The following is an 18,628-nucleotide window of genomic DNA, read 5'->3' as shown; positions in this document are numbered from 1 at the left end:
GGCATAAAAAATGTGTGCTAGACAAGTATACTTTTACAAAATAAACAGAAAGGCAAATATGAAATAGTCTAATAAATCCTAGCTAAAGGACTATAATGTGAGCCCAAATATTTAGGGATTGCATACTTTAAAGAAAATTTTCTATGGGCTCTTAAATATTTTCTTGCAACCCACATTCCATCATGAATACATGATTAATACCACAGCTGAAGTTCTGGGATTTCAGTTGGGTCCTGTGGAGCCGTGTGAGGGCAGGTTATATATACATTTTGTGTGAGAATATACACAAACACAGCTCCTAGTCAAGTTAATCAGAGTGCAAGGTAGCTTTGGAGCACACAAAGAATATAGGATGTGGCCTATGGAAGGAAGGTCAAGTCATTTCTTTACATGTAGTGTATTTGTTTTGTTTCCACAATTAAGATAAATAACTGGAAGCATACGGAAGTGTGGAAACAGCTTAGATAAAAGATAAAACATGTTTGCTCTATGAGAAGTATAAACTGTGGGCATTGTCCATAAGGACTTAGCTTACTGGCTGAAAAGAATCACTACAAAAACTCTATTATTGTGGTCACTGGTATATAGGACCAGAAAGGGCTTTAGCATCTTTTGCTTCATCACACCACTGCAGTTTCTTAGTCTGTGGGGTTTTAACTTTCTGGTTTCTACACTATACATAAAATAGTCCCTGATGATTCATAACCTATCACATGAAAGAAGCTGTTGTGAGGTGATGTGAATTTGTCTCATCTCATCACATGCTTCCCTGTCCTTCAGCACAGTAGAAGCCACATTCTTTCTTCTTGCCACCTGACAGATGGCAGGGGACGGGTGGCTTTGGCAAAATAGTTAAAGACACATTGAAGAAAGAGTAACCATGAACCTCCAACAAAAATGTGATGTTATTTGGCACAAAGAACCTGTGTGCAAAAGCAGAAGTGTTCTGCCTACCCTGAAGAGGAGGTCACCCCGTAGAAAACATGCCTTGGCAAAAGCAGAGCAGTGGCCACAAGGTGTGGTCATTACAGCCATTAGAGCTCATAGGAGCTGACTCAGTTATTTCACTGAAATGCTTTACTGTGGCACCTTCACTCCCCCATGCTGTCTTCAGATTGCCTCTCTGTGCCAAAGAGGTTCAGTCCAACACTCTCTCTCATAAGGGGCATTTATTTGGTGGGAAGGATGTCTCTGCTGGTTTCAGTACCACTGGAGGAGGAAGGTACTCGTGAGTGTAAGAGCATAGCCCAGTAGAGATGGGCTGTTATTTGACTTAGTGCTTGACAAATGGCTTTAAGAACAGTAAAGGTAACAAGCTACATCACAGAAATGGTCTTTTCCACTTTCTTACCCATAGCCAGATATTTCCATCTCACAAAATTTTCTACATACGCGGAATCTTGAATCCCACAGAGCTCCCTGGTGATGACTGGATCAAACAAGGATGTTGGATATATGAGGAAGAAAAGGAAGTGCAGGCATCAAAAAGGACATTTGAGAGAATCAGAGCTTGAGGTATGAGGAAAAAAGTCCTATTACATGGGAAGGCTTCATCCTATTGTAAAGAAACTCCACTATGTTGTCCCAGCTCTGTTGCTCCACGTCATGGGTGACAGACAGGTGACAGGATGGCTGCTCTGTCTCTGCTCTGCTCATGCTGAGATTACAGAATCACAGAATAAGGAGGTTGGAAGAGACCTGTAAGATCATCAAGTCCAACCTATGCCCTAACACCTCAACTAGACTATAGCACCAAGTGCCATGTCCAGTCTTTTTTTAAACACATCCAGAGATGGTAGGATGTTGAGATGCTTGAGGGCGTCCAGAGGGGGCAACAAGGCTGGTGAGGGGCTTGGAACACAAGCCCAGTGAGGAATGTTTGAAGGAGCTGGGGCTGTTTAGTCTGGAGAAAAGGAGGCTTAGAGGTGACCTTATAGCTCTCTACAACTTCCTAAAGAGAGGTTGTAGACAGGTGGGTGTCGGTCTCTTCCATCAGGCAGCAACTGACAGAACCAGAGGACACAGTCTCAAGCTATGTCAGGGAAGGTACTAGTTGGATCTTAGGAAGAAATTTTTCACTGAAAGAATAATAAAGTACTGGAATGCTCTTCCCAGGGAGGTGGTACCTAATTACTGTGGTTGCTATCTCTTTGAAAGAGCCATGGGACTAAATACCAAAATTCAGCACAGTTCTCCAGACTGGTGGCTACAGTGCTTGGTGTCCTGTGTTTCATTGCTGCATCTACAGTCAACCACAGCAAGCCCAGGTGAATGTATAAACTTCCTGCCTGATGCATGGCTTTGTTCATTCTTCCCTACATCTGCTGGCTGCTCCATTATCCCTTAGTTGTCAAATACTAGATTCCTGAGCTTTTGCAATGTTCCTCCTAGAGCTACTCACGCTTTGCAAGTAATTCACTGGAGAGGCAGATGAATCTGAGAAGACTGTGTTTCAGCCTGGTGCACCTCAGCCCACCAGAGCAGATCTCCCCCTCTTATCATGGTGTCCATGGTCAAACAGCCCAAGAGGGGAACTGGCATGTTTCCTGTTCCCTAAATCTGCTGGGAGTAGCAGTGCAGTGTCTGCAAACCAGCCTCATACATAATTCAGCCTGATTTCACAGAAAGCTTGGCCCCAAACTCTACTTACCCCAGTGAAGAGACTCCTCTAGACTCAGTGACTTTAGCTCATGCACAGGTTACATCTGGTTGCTATTTTTTGTGAGAGATCAGCCCTGGAATGAGAGAAATGATGCAGATCCTGTATCTCTAGTAAACCTGCATAAAGAGATGTGAGTAGTGAGGAGAAGGTTGAGGTCATCCAGGAAAGGGTAACAGGAGGTGTTGTATGGGAACTTGGGTGGATGGCAAAGTGAAGACAAAGACACAGGGAGGAAAAGTGGTAGAGATAAAAACTGAAGCAGAAAGGATGTAAGAACTACATCAAGAAATAATGTGTAAAGAAACAAAAAAGGCCAGTGACAAGGAACACTAATTGTATATTTCATTGCCTGAAATAGTGTCTGTAGCTGCAATATGATAGTGCAAATCAGACTTGTTTCTTAGGCAAACACAGCATGTTCACCATGGGGGAAAAGTGTGAGGGGACCAAATAAGGAAGAAAGACCAAATGGTCGGTTTTCTCAGTGAAAACAGGATACTGCTGGAGACCCATGGGAACCTGGGCTGAGATCTGTACTAACACTGAATTACTCAAGATAGAAAAATGAAAACTTATGTGAAGAACTTAAGAAAAAAGCCCTCCTGATATACACCTTTTGATAGACATTGAGGTGCTGGAGCATGTCCAGACAAGGGCAAGGGAGCTGGGGAAGGGTCTAGAGCACAAGTCTGATGAGAAGTGTCTGAGGGAGCTGGGAGCTTAGCCTGGAGAAAAGGAGGCACAAGGGGGGATTTTGTCACTCTCTACAATTGCTTGGAAGGAGGCTGTAGCCAGGTGGGGGTCAGTCCCTTTTCCCAAGTAATAAGTGATAGGCCAAGAGGAAATGTTGCACCAGGGGAGGCTTAGACTGGATATTAGGAAAAATTTCCTCATGGAAAGGGTTGTCAAGCAGCAGAATAGGCTGTCTCAAGGAAATGGTTGAGTCAGTATTCCTGGAGGTATTTAGGTGACTTTAGATGTGGCACTTGGGGACATGGTTTAACAGTGGATTGGCAGTGCTGGGTCAATGGTTGGACTTGATGATCTTAAAGGTCTTTTCCAACACAAAATATTCTGTAATTCTTTTATTCTGTGAGTGTCTGGGCAATGAAGTAATAGCCAATATATTCTATTTCGATAATGACAATGCATGTAGGAAAAACAAACACATGTACATGGCCGTGATCACTAAATTAACAAATTATTCTCAGGAAAGACATCTTGGAGAGCCTGGTAAATATGTCAGCCCTGTGTTCAACAGCAGCAAACCCAATTAAGAATATTAGGAAAATAATAGAGAACAGATCAGAAACTATTCTGCTGATATATAGCCTGTGGTGTACTGTCACATAATCTCAAAAACAATATGGTTAAACCTAGAAAAATACACTGAAAGACAGAGAGAATCGTCAGCTGCATTGATCAGATTCTGAATGAGGATGTCTTACAGAGTATAAGGGGTCTGTGTGGACAAGAAGTGACTGAGGGTTAACATGGAATGTCATTTCTTCATGAGACACAGAGAAGGTAAATATGAAATATTATTGACAATTTATCACAATGCAGAAACAAGTGGTACACAAGACATTACTGGGGAACAAACAAAATGAAAGAGACCTTTATTTTTCCACAGATTAGGTAGATGAAGTGTGGGACTCATTCATGTCCCCAAGTTGTTGCAAATCCTTAAAGATAGGTAAACTCAGTAAAGACAGTAAATTCATGGAATGGAAATCCTGAAACATTTACAGAATGCAAAATCTGGGTCTGTAACTATAGCAAGTGATGAACCATTGTGTAGTTACTTTTGTTTTCTGGAGACAGAATATTGGGAAAAGCTGTTTTGTTGTTTTGTTTTTTTGTTCCAATATGAATGAATTTTTGGTAATCTATGAGAAAAAACTAAAAGTGCTTTTATCTTTGCAGGGAATACAGAGTAGCTTTAAGGAATCTGAACTAAGTAGGATGTTGTGGGGTAAAAAGCTTGATTCATTTTTTCCTGAAGAGAAGAGAGCTTTACCTTTGGCTCTGAGGTAGCTCAGGGAACTTGCAGTACCAGTCTCACATCACTCTATGTCCTACTTTCACCAATCTTCTTTCCTTTGCTGATTTCATTAACATTCTGCTATTCAGGAAAAAAAATTGGTCTAAAATTACACACACACATACAGGATGAGGAAATAAACTCTGGTTCTCTAATTCTAAAACACAACAGTTTTCCCTTTGTGACTGTGGACCAAGCAGATCCAGAATTTGTGAGGTGAGCACAATTTATTCCAGACTCATGTAGCAGTACTTTATGTTCTTGAGCCTTTGCAGATGTATAGTCACTAGAGAGCTGTCTGCTGACAGGAGTTTTTACACATATTCCATCTAAATCAACACTCAAATGCAACACTGAAGGTGCAGTGAGCTTGTGTGGATTTGTAGCACTCCCTGGAGGACTCTGTGTCTAAAAACGAATAAACATTTCACAGTTCTCAGTAAGTGAAGATTTTAATCATTTTTGATGCATGCAGTATTGACTGGGGTTCTCATTTCAGTATTATTCAGTATTAATTTCAGTATTATTCTACAGCTAATAAGTAATTGGAGAATAACTTCTTGCAAGTGAATGATAAAAGTGAAAATAAATCTTTCTATACATAGCTGCTGCTTTTTTCATTATAAACAAAGCAGCAAAATGGCATATTCATAAGCAAAATGTTTTTCATACTAATTTGGAACTACTGCAAGATATTGATATTTTATCATCAGAACAAGTAAAAAGAAGACAAATAAACATTTATTTTATTACTTTATACTAGTTTAGGTTTTGTATACCTAATATGAGTGTCACAGGTTCAGTTGTGAAAAGTTAATTCTGCACAATATTAATTGTTACAAGTTTTAAACATATGTGGAAATGACAATTTCTAATAATTAACCTAAAGTCAGTTAAAAAATGAATGACTGAATATGTGGTTAAGATCTCAAATTTATTCCTTAAACAGAAAAATGCTGTTTTTGGAATGAATTGACTATGAAATGTTTCTGAAAGGCTGGTCAGGATCCACCACTGCAAATGCAGAATTGCAAACATATTGATGGTGTGGGTGGCCAGTGTTTACACAGGTCTATGAACAATAAATAATCTAGATAAATTAACAGAGTAATTGTGAAATGGTTATTTCAGGATATGGATTAGTGAAATGCACTTATTTAATAATTCTTGATTTTATTTACAGGAATTTCTGTAATATAAACCACTATAATTGGCTATCCATCTTCTGTTTAAATATGATGCTATTCTTTTACATCTTGAGGCTCTTTACATCAAACACAAATATCAATGTCTTTACATTATGATCCAAGCACAAATTGTTTAGCTTAGAAGCAGTGGCATTGGGTCCCCTACTCTACAAACAAGGTTTTACACTCTGATGCAGAGAAGTTTTAGAGAATCCTTGCACATGGCCTGGGCAAAGGGAGTAAATATTTAATGTGAGATATGGCTTTCCATTTTTTTCTGTAATCTAAGATATTAGGCAACAGCCAATTGAATAATGTATTGATGATTTATTAATGTATTTTTCACAGCAGCTAATCAAGCACTTCAGGAGTACCAATTCATTTGCTGATATATTTACTGTTACTTTTTAACAATACTTACAGATGTGCAAATGGTCACCAGCAACAGTTTTCTGCCTACCTCCAAGTGCCTTTTAGTTGAACAGAACTCCCTACAGCAGCCTGTCTTCCCTGTGGGCAGTGGCTGGTGTGTCCTGCTCAGGCTGGAAAGTTGGATGGTTTTTATAATGAAGGGACAGACAGCATTCCTTGTATTCTGCTGCATGGCACTGGTAGGGATGAATGATGCTTTTGGCCCCATGGAAATTGTGCAGTGGCACCAGGATTTCCTGAGAGCACAGGGCCCTCCTGGAGGTAGGAGGGACATTGTCTTGTACTCCAGTGGTGTTGGCATGGCACCTTCCAGAGGAAGTGACTGTACCAGTGCAAGAATCACCCACTCCTTTTCCTCTGTCTTTCCTTTAGTTGTATCCTTTGGTTTAAGCCAAGGAACTCAAAAATACAGAGCTCACCAACTAATCAGCCACACAGCACCTCCCCCTGCTCAAAACTTGCCCTGGAAATGGGAGCAACCAGCAGGGAGCCTGAGTGAGTCCTGAACAAAACAATGTAGTTGCTGTAGGGAAAGCACTGTATTGGAACTGCCTTTTGCCTTGGATAGGATGCCTGAGGGAGTCATTTGCCTCAGGATGCCAAGCACAGCTGCTCCTTCCAGCTTGCCACTGGGGAGAGTTTTCTCTCTGCACCTCTCCTTCCTCCCACTTCCTTTTTTCCTTTATGATTTTTGGTATGTGGCATCAACTGTGGAGCCTGCTAATAAATTCTCATTCGTATCAGTTTGTCTTGACATCCTTTCTGCTACACACAGATTCAATCATGCCTACTCTCTCAGCAACTTAGAAAAATCAAACACCACTTCTTGGCCAGAAACTGAAAGGAAATATCAAGATTTTGAGCCAGCAGATGACATCCATTTCTATATGGAAACACTTGAATGAAAGACAGTAGGCAGCAAGATGTCACCTGGCTGGGACAATGGGTCTGGATCAAGTGCTCAGGTTGGACATGGAAGTAAAAAAGTCTCAGCCAAAGCTGGGGGCAATGCAGGGTGTGGTTTGAGTGTCCAAAAGGTCATGGTCCCATCAACATCCATGCTTTTCAACCTAGCCCTACAAACTTTGCCACTCTTGCTGCCAGCAGCTCTGGTGCTATTGCAGAACTTCTCAAGGCATGCACCACCAGGGCAGCCTTCAGCAAGGAAAGCAGCAAGTGTGCCCAAGTGGTTATCTTTGGTGAATGCAGTTTCCATAATTGTGGATACAGTTATCTGGTGGCTCCCCAAAAGATTAACCCTGATGCATGACAAACAACTTGCCAAGTACACAGCACACTCCATAAGCTGAAAAGACGTGTTCTACCATGTGGTTGCTGGTCTGGGATATCAAGAAATACTTTCCATCTCCACAAATAAGAGTTAGAAGTCTGGAGACTGATTCAAACCATTCAAGGGCTTTTTTCACTTACTCTGAGAGGGACAAAGTCCTGTTGATGATGCACTTTATATCTTATCTTAGAAGTTGTGGAAAATTTATGGCCAAATCTTTGTATTCTATGCAGACTTTAGGATACAGAATTAACAGTCTGTTTTCTCTTAGATATAAGAACAACTTTTACACAAAAATGACACGCAAGAAATGTTGGTTTATGATATTTGAAAGCATTATATAGCTCTGGGATTCTAAGCCTTTGCCCTTGAAACTGAATATGGCTGTTCAGTGGCTGAGGATAGCAAGTAAATCAGGTACTCTGAGACCTAACAAACATTTGTCCTAAAAGCTAATGAAGTTACTAGATGCTTGGACAGGCCAGGTCCCCTCTGAAGTCACAGAGTTAGGCAAGCATCCACTGGAGATTGAGGGATTCCATTCTCCAGCTCTTCCCTTCTCTCCCTGTGGAGGCTGAGGGAAGCAAGCAGGGTGTTACAAGTTACTGTCAATGACTAAAAGGAAAAGTGTCACTCTCCACTGTTTATTTAGTATTCAAGTTAGCTCACCAGTTTGGGAGGCAAAAATGCAACCTGAAATACATAATAAAAGTGTGAAACACACACAAAAAATTGTTGGCATCTATTTATTAATGTGTGCCACTCACCTGACTACATTCAGAGTTGCAGAAGGTTATATCCCATGGCACAGTGCTTTTGCAGAACACTTCCTTTATTTCACACTTGGCTACCTTATCTCCATAGGCAGAATTCCTGCCTGCCCACAACAAGCCACTCCAGGCATATCAGCAAGACCTGAGCCTATATTTAAAAGTGAAAGGGTATTTTTGAAACTTTGTTCTCCCATAGGAAGTCTTGGTGGTAGTTTGACCGGTGATTTCTCTGTTACAATTTCCAACTCACTTCCACCTCTTGATACATTTCAGAACATCTTGCAAACAAAATCAACCACCAAAATTTCTCATGCAATCAAAATTTTCTGTTGTATTGTAAAAACAGATGCTAGAGAGAGTTGCTTCTGCATAGAGCCCCCATTTTATTTTCTTTACTTAGCTCCTTCTAGTGTTAATGCATCTGTGTGCCAATAAGGCTTTTTAAGCTCCCAGAGCCCTTGGTCATCATTCCAGGACTGTCTTTACTGTCTTTAAATTAGAACAGCTAAGACAATTTTGGTGTGACTCCCCACAGGGACTTCTTGATACAAGACCCAGTCCAAGCTCCAAGTTCAAATTATGAATACGAGTTCATAATGCCCACTTACAGAATCAAAGCTACATATTTGAGCCAAAAACTGTTGCATCACACAAACTCCAATAAAAAACAGGGAGCAAAGTTGTAATGTGATTATGCATCCCACGATACTTATGTGGTGACTGTAAGGGACTAGCAGGATCTTTTCCATCATCTTACTTTTGTGTTTCATTTTAAAAGAAGTCTAGTATTTTGGAATTGGAGCTGGAAGTAAATACCAGAAGACTTCGGCTTTTTTTAATTTTTTTTTTAACCAAGTATTTTGCCTTAATTGCAGATCCTCAGCAGTTAATCCTAAAAACATCTTGGAAGCTGGAGGGGAACTTTCTCCTCCTTAGTAATGTCAAAAGAAAAGTTTGTATATATCTGTAAAACAAGAAGTTAATGGCAGGGAATGTTGTGCCATCTATGTCAAGCTAGACCATTGAAGCCCTTATTTCACCACTACAGTTTATAATTTATTTCAGAGGGGAGTCCTTTCTCATTTATTCCAGCATACACAGATGCCAGAAAAATATTTGAGATATACTCATAACTTTTCTGTTAAACTGAAAAAAAACCTATGACCTCAGCCCACAGGAATTGCTTCAACTTAACACTGGAAGTTAAGGACAGGATCCTGATTGTAGTCAGGGAAGTTACATCAGGTGAAGTAGAAACAGGACAGTAAGAAATTCCCGGCTGCTGGAAAGTTTACTGGACACCTGACTGTTACTTTTTTTACTACACTGTGGAACTTAGGAATTAATGGAGTAAGAACAAAACAAAGGTCTTTATTTGCAATTTATGTGAACCAATTTTTAGTGGAAAGGAAAAAATTGAGTGAAGTTTGGGGTTTCTAGCAGTCCTGGTTCTCTGCTCCTCTGCCTCTCCTACCTGTGAGAATTTGGAGGTGCAGCTCACCTCCTTTAAAATGGCCCCATGTAGGGGCAGCCAGATTGGACCTCAGCAAAAGGGTTGTTTCATACATGAGCTGTTAGTTGCAAAGCAAATTTTTATTACACTCTTTGTTTCTCTAAGCCCTGGTTTCATGCATAGAGTGGTCAATTAAAAAATCCAACCAAAACAAAATCCTCACAGTTTTACCACTCTCTCCATGGTCAGTATACCTACATTTTAAGTAAAAGCTTCTTTTATCACCTCAGCTAGCTTGCTTACATATAATAGATACTGCTGAGTGGTACATCTGGTTAATGATTATCTTTTACATGTTGATATTAGTACCTGAAGTGCGAACAGCTCATTTCCTGAATATGATTACCATTCTGAAATCTTATGCACAGGGGAAAAAAAACAATTCTATAAATTAAACAAGAAGTTCTGAGAACTTATATCCCCCAGTTCACATTCAGATACTAATGCATCTCATTTACTTTGTTGCTATTCCCTTGAGTTATCTGTGTCATGCAGACCAGTCTTGCATGTCATGTTAACTATCCACTGAAAAAAGCTAGAAGTGTACTTGTAACAGTGCCCTAAGCGAGCATACAAGGTAGGTAGAAGAACATAAAAAATTCATCACTGTTACATTTCAAGTTGCTGGGATATTTTCATTCCAATAGGACAGAACCCGTGTTAGCTAAAGATGGAGCTATAATTAAACTGATATGGCATTCACAATTGCCTCGAAACCCGCTGTAGTTGTCATATGTTTCTTTTCCCCATCTTTAAACTATATGGAAATCAATTATCTCAACAAACCAGCTGTAAGGACTGTATGCCAACCACTTACACTTGAAGTGAATAAATTATTTGAAATTCATTATTGATGTGAACAACTCTCCAAGATTTAAAGCACCAGTCCATTTTCTGTGCTGAGATTCACATGGAATTTTAACAAGTTCAGCGCTATCCTCCGTCACAAATTCGTACAGCAAACTGTTATGCAAATAGCTCGAGTCCAGGGATTGGCGAGCCATGCACAGAAAATTATGCTTCAGATGACAAAGTGCCCGTGAGTTAATGGTTCTTTACATTTAGTGACAAATTTGCTCCTGATTTACCCCAGAGTGACAGACACAGGGTAAAAGGGGGACATCGGAGACTGAAAATACCATTTGTGTGTCAAGGATGTTAGCAACCTGGAGTGGTGATAGGCACTGGTGTCTACAGGATATGAAATTGAGTTGATGTGATGTCATTTTGGCTATACTGTAACCTGGTTATCTCTTGCCAAGACTTCATGTATGATTAGTCAGCTCGGAGAGGACAGCAAGCCTTATCAGGCACACTTCCTGACATTCCTGTCAACTTAAGAAATGTGGTTAAGGAATTTAAGATGAGGTGTCACATCTTCATATCAAATCCCATTGAGTCACCACCTACAAGTTTGAAGACTCCTTCTAAAAATATTAATGAAAAAGAAAAAGGAAGTTTGGGCTGGATTTGACCTTGTAGTGCACTTTTCATGCTACATCTCTCTAAGTTAGTGTCTTTATTATGCATACATTTTCTTTGTACTCAGAGAAAATAATTGCTATACAGGCTGTGGAAAAATAATATCAATTAATACTAATGCAAAAGCATGCTCTGAGTTACCTGAGTTCTAGTCTGTAGAATAAGGCAACCTTTTATGTGCCTGAGCAATTTTAAAAGAAGCTCCTTCTGTAAAAAGCTTGCCATCCCATATATTTAACAAGGACTATATTTGGAATTATTAATAGACACATGAAAATACTAAGCATAACAATATTTTTTTCATCTCTTCAAAGGAAAATTTTGTACAATGTAATGGTCATACTGTATACAGACTCTTTCAAGTTCCTTTTCAAAAGCAAGTTAGCAGCATGCTATTTTCATGCCATTACATTTGTCCAACTGCACAATTTGTGTTAATAAATGCAGCTGCATTCACTTCCTTGCAGTGGGGCTCAAAGTTAAAATTCATTGCTAAGTCAAAAAGATTCCTGATACTCTGCAGACCAAAAAAATGCATAAACAAGGCACAGTAAAGGTCTGTCTATAGATCACCATCTGGAAGACTGAACATGCAAATGTACACAGTTTTTCAGCCACAGCCAAGGAATTCTTATAAGAATTTCAGGGCCTGGTAAGGTCCCAGGAGTCTTCTCAGGCAGCATACAACTGCTTCACAACCCTTGAAGAGAAACTTACAGTCCCAAATCCTGACACAAGTTACACATTCATTCAGTAACAGCATTTCTGATTAATCATTATATCTCTACTAAGTAAGCAATCCAGGGAAAACTGACTCTACATGGCACACACAGTTATATCTCCTTCATTGAGAGATGACCCTGGGCTGCAGTGCAGGCTCAGAATGGTGTAGAGAGAGTAAGCACATCTGAGAACAGATACAGAAGACTGTAACTAGCTTCAAGGGCCCTGCTAAAAGGAACATAAAGCTATAATTACACTATAACATTTGTTTTTTTTCTGTTAATGAGGAGAGCAGCAATAAACTTTTTGCACCTTGCCTTATTTATTTGGTTGATTCCACCTTTCACCAAAAAAGTCGCTATTTGGCTGAATAGTGCTACAAGGGCCTTTTTGCTTTCCCAAAACCAGTTTGCAACATTTGAGAATGTGTAGCCTGAAATCCTGCTTCCAAATTTAAATGCACTACATAATAGAACACAAGCAGGAAGAACCAGTGGAAACACTTTGAATGGAGCAAATGACTTAGACCTTTAACTCTGTCCCTTTTCTCATGACAATGAAATGGTGAAACAGGAGCATCTGTGACCTGTAGGTTCAGCCAGCCAAGCCCATGGAGCTCAGAAATGTCCTCTGCTTGCCTTGAAGAACTGTCCAATAGCCAGAACAGTTTCTCTTCAAGAAACAAATGGTAAGTCATAAATCTTTTTGTGCACAAGGATAGGCAACCTGTCCTTTGCCAAACTTTCGTGGCTATTTCAGAGTAGACAAAGACAAACATAAAAGAATGGGAGGTTTAACACCTCAATTATCTTGAGCTGAGTTATGGAAATGTTTGGTAATTCAGAGAGAAAACATTTACTGCTAATGTACAGCCTTCAACCTGAAACTCTGTAAAACTTTTTTGAGTACAGAGGTTATGAATCATCTTCTGAAAGTCTCCTGTGGAACAATAATTTAATTGTGTAGCTCTCTCAGTCCATAAGCATGCATGAGAAGAGTATTCTTTAGAATAGAACATAATTTCCAAATTCTTCAATCTAAATGCATCCAAGAATACCACTGGATCTCTCCTTCTTGGATCTGACAGCTGGGTGATTTTGATTGAAACATTCTGATTTTTCTGGGGATAAACATCAACTCTTTTAGATGCTGGATATTTTTGTGTTAATATTACCCTTAACAGTGATACTCAACTGTAACCTGCTTCCTTGTCAACTACAAAATGAATATTTTCACCAGAAAAATGGGTAAACACAAGGCCACTGTCAATGCCTTCCAGTCCCAGCCCCAAGGCAAGACTGAGAAAAAAAGAGTTTTCACACTTCTCTTGCCAGTAGGACTATAAGCATGCTTACACCACCTGCAGTTGTCAAGGTACACTGTCCCACATGTCTCAAAACCAGCCACCAGTCTAAAATAACCCACTGGTATGAGCACACATCACCCAGCTATATATGTGCTGTGTGCACATAACTCCCTGGCCTGCATGTCTAATTAAGTAATTAAATCAAAAGATGCTTGGCTGGCAAATGATGATGATCTCTCTTTCTGAAATTGTCCCAAAAAGGAAGAAATAAAGACCGTTGGAAGAGATAGAAGTTTCTCCTGTAGATGTTTCTGTGATAGAAGCAGGCAAAAATCATATTACAGGACAGTGATTAAGACATGGAAGGTGATGAATGTGGGAGAAGAAAGTTCATTGCAGTGGAACTTCAGTTCAGTTAAGATTTAGTTCACCTAAATGTTAGAGCCTACACTTTAGGTGTTTGCACTGTGCATTGCTCACACTGCCTCCACAGCCAAGCAAGAGAGACAGGCAACCCCCAAGGGCAAAACACCTCCTGCAGTGAGAATTTTCCTAGACCAGAGGAAAGGATTTCCTCCCAATCCTTTGACCATGGAGCATGTTGTAAGGTGACAGAACAAGCTATTACCTTATATTTCAAGGGCAATTTTTGTATATGGACATCTGGCTTGGGCTTATCTCTTACTCTGAAAGTAGGAACACTCATTAGAATGGAAATGATACTTCTTAATATTTGCATTTTTAAAAGTACATTGGTGGGATAAAGTAGCTGATGATCAGTGCATAATGCAAGGCCAGTCTGTGGCACTTAGCTCTGCAGGAGACAACATTAAGAGCTTATATTGACTCCAGTCTTATTCTCATTGAGGTCACTGGAAGTTTTACTACAGATGCCAAGGAAAAGAAGCTCAGGACCAGATAACAGCAGCCATCAAGTCCTTGCCAGTGTCTCAGAGAAGAGACAGTTGCCTTCTAACCTTCCTCTTTTTATAAAATTTATTTTCCTTTATAACTGGACATTTTGATATCTATTTTACCTCCCAAATTTTTCTGAAATAGCTTCTTCCTCTACCATTAGCCTCAGTGATTGCTTATGCACTTTACTGTGTCTTCAGACAGCATTGAAGTTCCAACAAACAATCAAACAAACAAACAAAGAAACAAACAAACCAACCACAGAAATAACAAATAAATGAATAAGACATGCTGACTTTATGTGTAACTGCAATAACTCCACCGAGCTCAGTTGCAGTCAATGGGAAGTGTCATGACAGAAAAGAGTCCTTGCTCCAACTGCAACTTTTTGCTGATGGTCGAGGACAAAGAAAATAATTTTACTTTCTTTCCAACACACGTTGCATTTCACTGAGGTGAGATTAGAAGAAGGTGCCAGGAGAGGGGCCCTTCTACATGAGACATATGAGAAAACAACCAAGCCAGAGGAAAAATGGAAACAAATGGAAAATTTATGGGGATAGAGAGGGAGAAATTGAAATGTAATGCTAAAATATGTACATAGCATCTATTCAGGCAGGGATACATATCAGAATATGACTTTCTAAATATGCAGTTTTGCCTTATGAGAATTATTTTAATTGTCAATTATCCCTTTCGAAAATGGGTGGGAGTGCCACACATCTTTACCTAAGAAGAAAAATAAGTTATTATACATTATATGGTCATAAGCTGCCCTGAAAATCCCTGTAATTAAATGGAGGGCTTGCTTTGTAGACTCCAAAAGCTTTGTCTTCCTGGCTCCTGTACTTTTCTCTGCAAAGGTTAGCCAGAGCTCTGGCAAAAGGACATTTGTTTTTCCACAGATGGGAAAAGAAAGAACCTCAGGGTCCTGGCCAGACCTTATTATGCTGTTATCCATTCCCAACTCCTGATTTCCTTGCACAAGGTCTTTCAAGGGTGTTTACACCCAACCCATCCCCTCTGGGAATGTCGTCCTCGTGTGTGTGTCCTGTAAAACACACTAGTTCTTCCTAAACACAGTCTGGTTCTGCTGTTTTTGCTGGGCCTTTGACAATGTGTCATCTCCCAAATGTCACTGCACTATCCTTTTGCTATGTTTGGGGTGCCAGTGTCAACGGCAGGCGCCTCTGGAGGGATGTGCATTTGATTGGCAAGGACAGGATGATTGACAGCAGGCTGGCCTTCTGTCAGAACTCGGGTGGATCACTGCGTGGTGACGCTGCTCTGCTCATTGCCACCCGTCCCCTGTCCCTGCCATGCTGGTGCATTTCAGCCCTCTGTCAGGGACAGCTAGCAACTGCTACTGGTGCTCTAGGAGCAAAAGAAAACCTCCTGCTGATCAGTGACAGACTAGTCTCTACTTAGGCCACTAAAAAAAAAAAATATTTGAATTCTATCTGTCTGCCTGGGTATCTGTATATTTACACATACATGCACCCCGTCAGCTAGTTGATTCTTTGGTACAAAAATGTGAGCTTTGAATAATTAATATGTAAGGCCTGATTCTTCAGTCTTTATTTTTTCTATCTAGGAAGTAAATGGGAGTTTTCCTACATCCCAGTCCTACAGATTAAGCCCAGTTATCAGTAGCTCTGATTTGGATACCTGCAAAGTTTTAACATGTTCTAACTTGTTAGTGTTACACTTAACTTTCTGCTTTAAAACTGAAGATATGGTTGAGAGTAATTAAGAAAATATTTAAATAGGAGGATAATTATTCAAGTAATTTGTCTTTTAAAATTAGCAATATGCTCTTATCTGTTGGCCTAAAAACCTATGTGAAATTTTTGTACTATTCAGAGAAGTCATTCTATCACAGTCTTAAGTGAAAGGGTTCATTTGCATTCACTGATCATCTCATTACATTTTGCCTGTAGTCCTTCCTGTAATTTCAGTTGGATATGCTATTCTTCTCTCTTAACACCTTGGGCAGCGGGCCACAGTATTACAAAGGTGGTGCTTCTCAGCTGCATCTGACAGCCAGTGAAACAGCGTTTCATTTCCGAATATGTGAACCAATGATTAAAAATCTCAGGGTTCCTGATTTCGTGCTTTGTACACATTGTCTTCAATGTATTTTTAGAAGTTGTGAGGTTTTAGAAACATCACAGCTTTAGGTTTTAATATGTGTGTCCATTATCAATGAGAAGGTTCTTTCTAACACTGGCTTTGTTTTTTTTCTTTCCTTTAGGAAGAAAAAACTCTGTTTTGTGAAACTTCTTATGGAAACAAATTGATTTCTTGAAAAAAAATATCAGGGCTCCTTACTCAAGATAGCAGTGAAGGCAACAGTGAAATATATCCACTTATGTAAAACACATGCTATCTTCTCAGTCAGGAAAGTTCTGTTGGTTTGGAAAGGATGTTAGGCTTTCCCCATCCCAGGGACTTCCACAGATAGAATTTTTTATTCTGTTACAGAGTGAAACTGATGGCTACAGCTGTGGTTAATTTACAATGAAGAGTCCAATTCTGGTTTTGTACTTTTCTTTATTCTTTCTTCCTTTCTATCTTTGGATATCATCCGCTCATGTTGTTTCCCACAACTTCTCAGCTATATTTGCTGTCTCCTTCATTTCCCCAGTTTTCTGCTGACTTTCCATTGCATGCTTCCTATCCATAGACTCATCTCTTAAAGACAGTTTCCAACTCTAAGTTTGTGTTATTACTGCATGACAAAATTTTGTCTGAGTATTAAACTACTCCATCAACTTCTGCTTTAACTCATCCCTGCTGATCCAATCCTGAGATGTTTATGACTTCCTTAATCTCACAGAACTGTTCTCAATAAACTCTTTGCTGAGCTTTTCTCATTGTGACCTTCATGCATTCTTGGAGAGCTTGAAACATCCTCCCCACCACAAAGTCATATTTCTCTTTGTTTTTATAGTTCTCTCCTTGTGTCTCTTTTTAGCACAATCTTTTTCCTTCAGCCAAATCTGTAACAGTTAAGGGGCAACAGCTCAGAAATTTATCTCTGCTGGGTAGCATCCTACCTTATGTTCATCCATGTAACCCCGTGCCTTAGCCTGTCTCCAACAAAAACCCAAGCCCCCTGTATTTCCTTAAACATTTTGGATTTCTTCCACACTATCTGTGCCACAATTTTTTCTGACACTGAGACTTGTAGCTGAGGACAGTCCTTGACTTACTTTCCAACCACACATACAGCCTGCATTACACTTCTGCCATATCTGTCTCCAGATCATATGTAAAATCTCTCTATTTCTGACAAAATCTCAGATCTGAGGGAGCTGGGCCTGTTCAGCCTCAAGTAGGGGAATGGCTCAGAGGGGACCTCATCAAAGACTGTCAGTATCTGAAGCAGGAGTGTCAAGAGGAGCCAGGCTCTTCTCAGTAGTACCAAGCAATAGGACAAGAGGCAATGGGCAGAAACTGATGTACAGGAAGTTCTGTCTGAATATGAGGAAAAATTTATTTACTGTGTGTGTTACTGGACACTGGAGCAGATTGTACAGAGAGGCTGTGGAGTCTGTGTCACTGGAGGTATTCAAGAACTGTCTGGACACATTCCTGTGCAATGTGCTCTAGGATGACCCTGCTTGAGCAGGGAGGCTGGACTGGATGACCTCACTTTTGGTTCCTTGCAGCCTCAATCATTTGGTGATTCTGTGATCAAAAACTCTGAACCATCACCTGCTTTGACACCCACTGCACCCACTCTCCTCCTCTTTGGCTCCCCTGACATTCAAATCCTGGCTTCTGCATACAAAAACAAGTCTCATACTTTGGAGTCTTTGTCTTAAATCTCTTCACCAAAGTCCTCCTCCCCCATATCAAATTCCAGCTGTTCCAGAGCCCAACCAATGCCTTCTTAATTCTCCATCCTAATGTTTTTGCATTGCTCCCACTGTACCCTATTGACTGCTCACTGCCATTGTCTTCTCTCTATTTAGTATTGCCTCTGAGCAGGCAGTGGGTGCCTGAAATGCTGTTGAGAGTCATTACCGACTTCTGCTTTGAGCACAAAAGCAAATAATGATTCATGGCATGGTTATTTGATACATAGGAACAGTCTATTTACATACTGATAGATGGCTAATTGGTTTCATACTTACTGGTAATAGTTCTGCTTTGCCTTTTCACATCTCTTTCTCCATTTCACCTGATCAAAGTATCTCTGATTTGTGACAGGGGCTCTGGAGACCTGTGACTTCAGAGAGCATTCTGTAAATTTGAAGCAACTTTGTAATACTGTATTATTAGGTAATAAAAC

The 18,628-nt window shown here is 40.0% G+C and overlaps 2 long non-coding RNA genes across 2 annotated transcripts; one reads left to right on the top strand and one right to left on the bottom strand.

Annotated features, from left to right (window-relative positions):
• Window positions 1–91: 91 nt before the first annotated feature.
• On the bottom strand, window positions 92–8,727 carry LOC139590242 (uncharacterized). Its single transcript, XR_011679285.1, has 4 exons — window positions 8,384–8,727; window positions 4,683–4,784; window positions 2,651–2,735; window positions 92–1,657 (listed from the first exon to the last, which is right to left on the bottom strand). It is a non-coding gene; the product is annotated as an uncharacterized lncRNA (long non-coding RNA).
• A 3,806-nt stretch (window positions 8,728–12,533) lies between these two features.
• On the top strand, window positions 12,534–17,199 carry LOC139590219 (uncharacterized). Its single transcript, XR_011679272.1, has 2 exons — window positions 12,534–12,795; window positions 16,583–17,199. It is a non-coding gene; the product is annotated as an uncharacterized lncRNA (long non-coding RNA).
• Window positions 17,200–18,628: the final 1,429 nt, after the last annotated feature.

Source organism: Agelaius tricolor, unplaced genomic scaffold (assembly GCF_023055355.1).
Source record: "Agelaius tricolor isolate 1412-34295 unplaced genomic scaffold, bAgeTri1.0.p SCAF_1, whole genome shotgun sequence".
NCBI lineage: Eukaryota > Metazoa > Chordata > Aves > Passeriformes > Icteridae > Agelaius > Agelaius tricolor.
The sequence above is the reverse complement of the archived record's forward strand: the minus strand, read 5'-3'. Positions and strand labels throughout refer to the sequence as shown.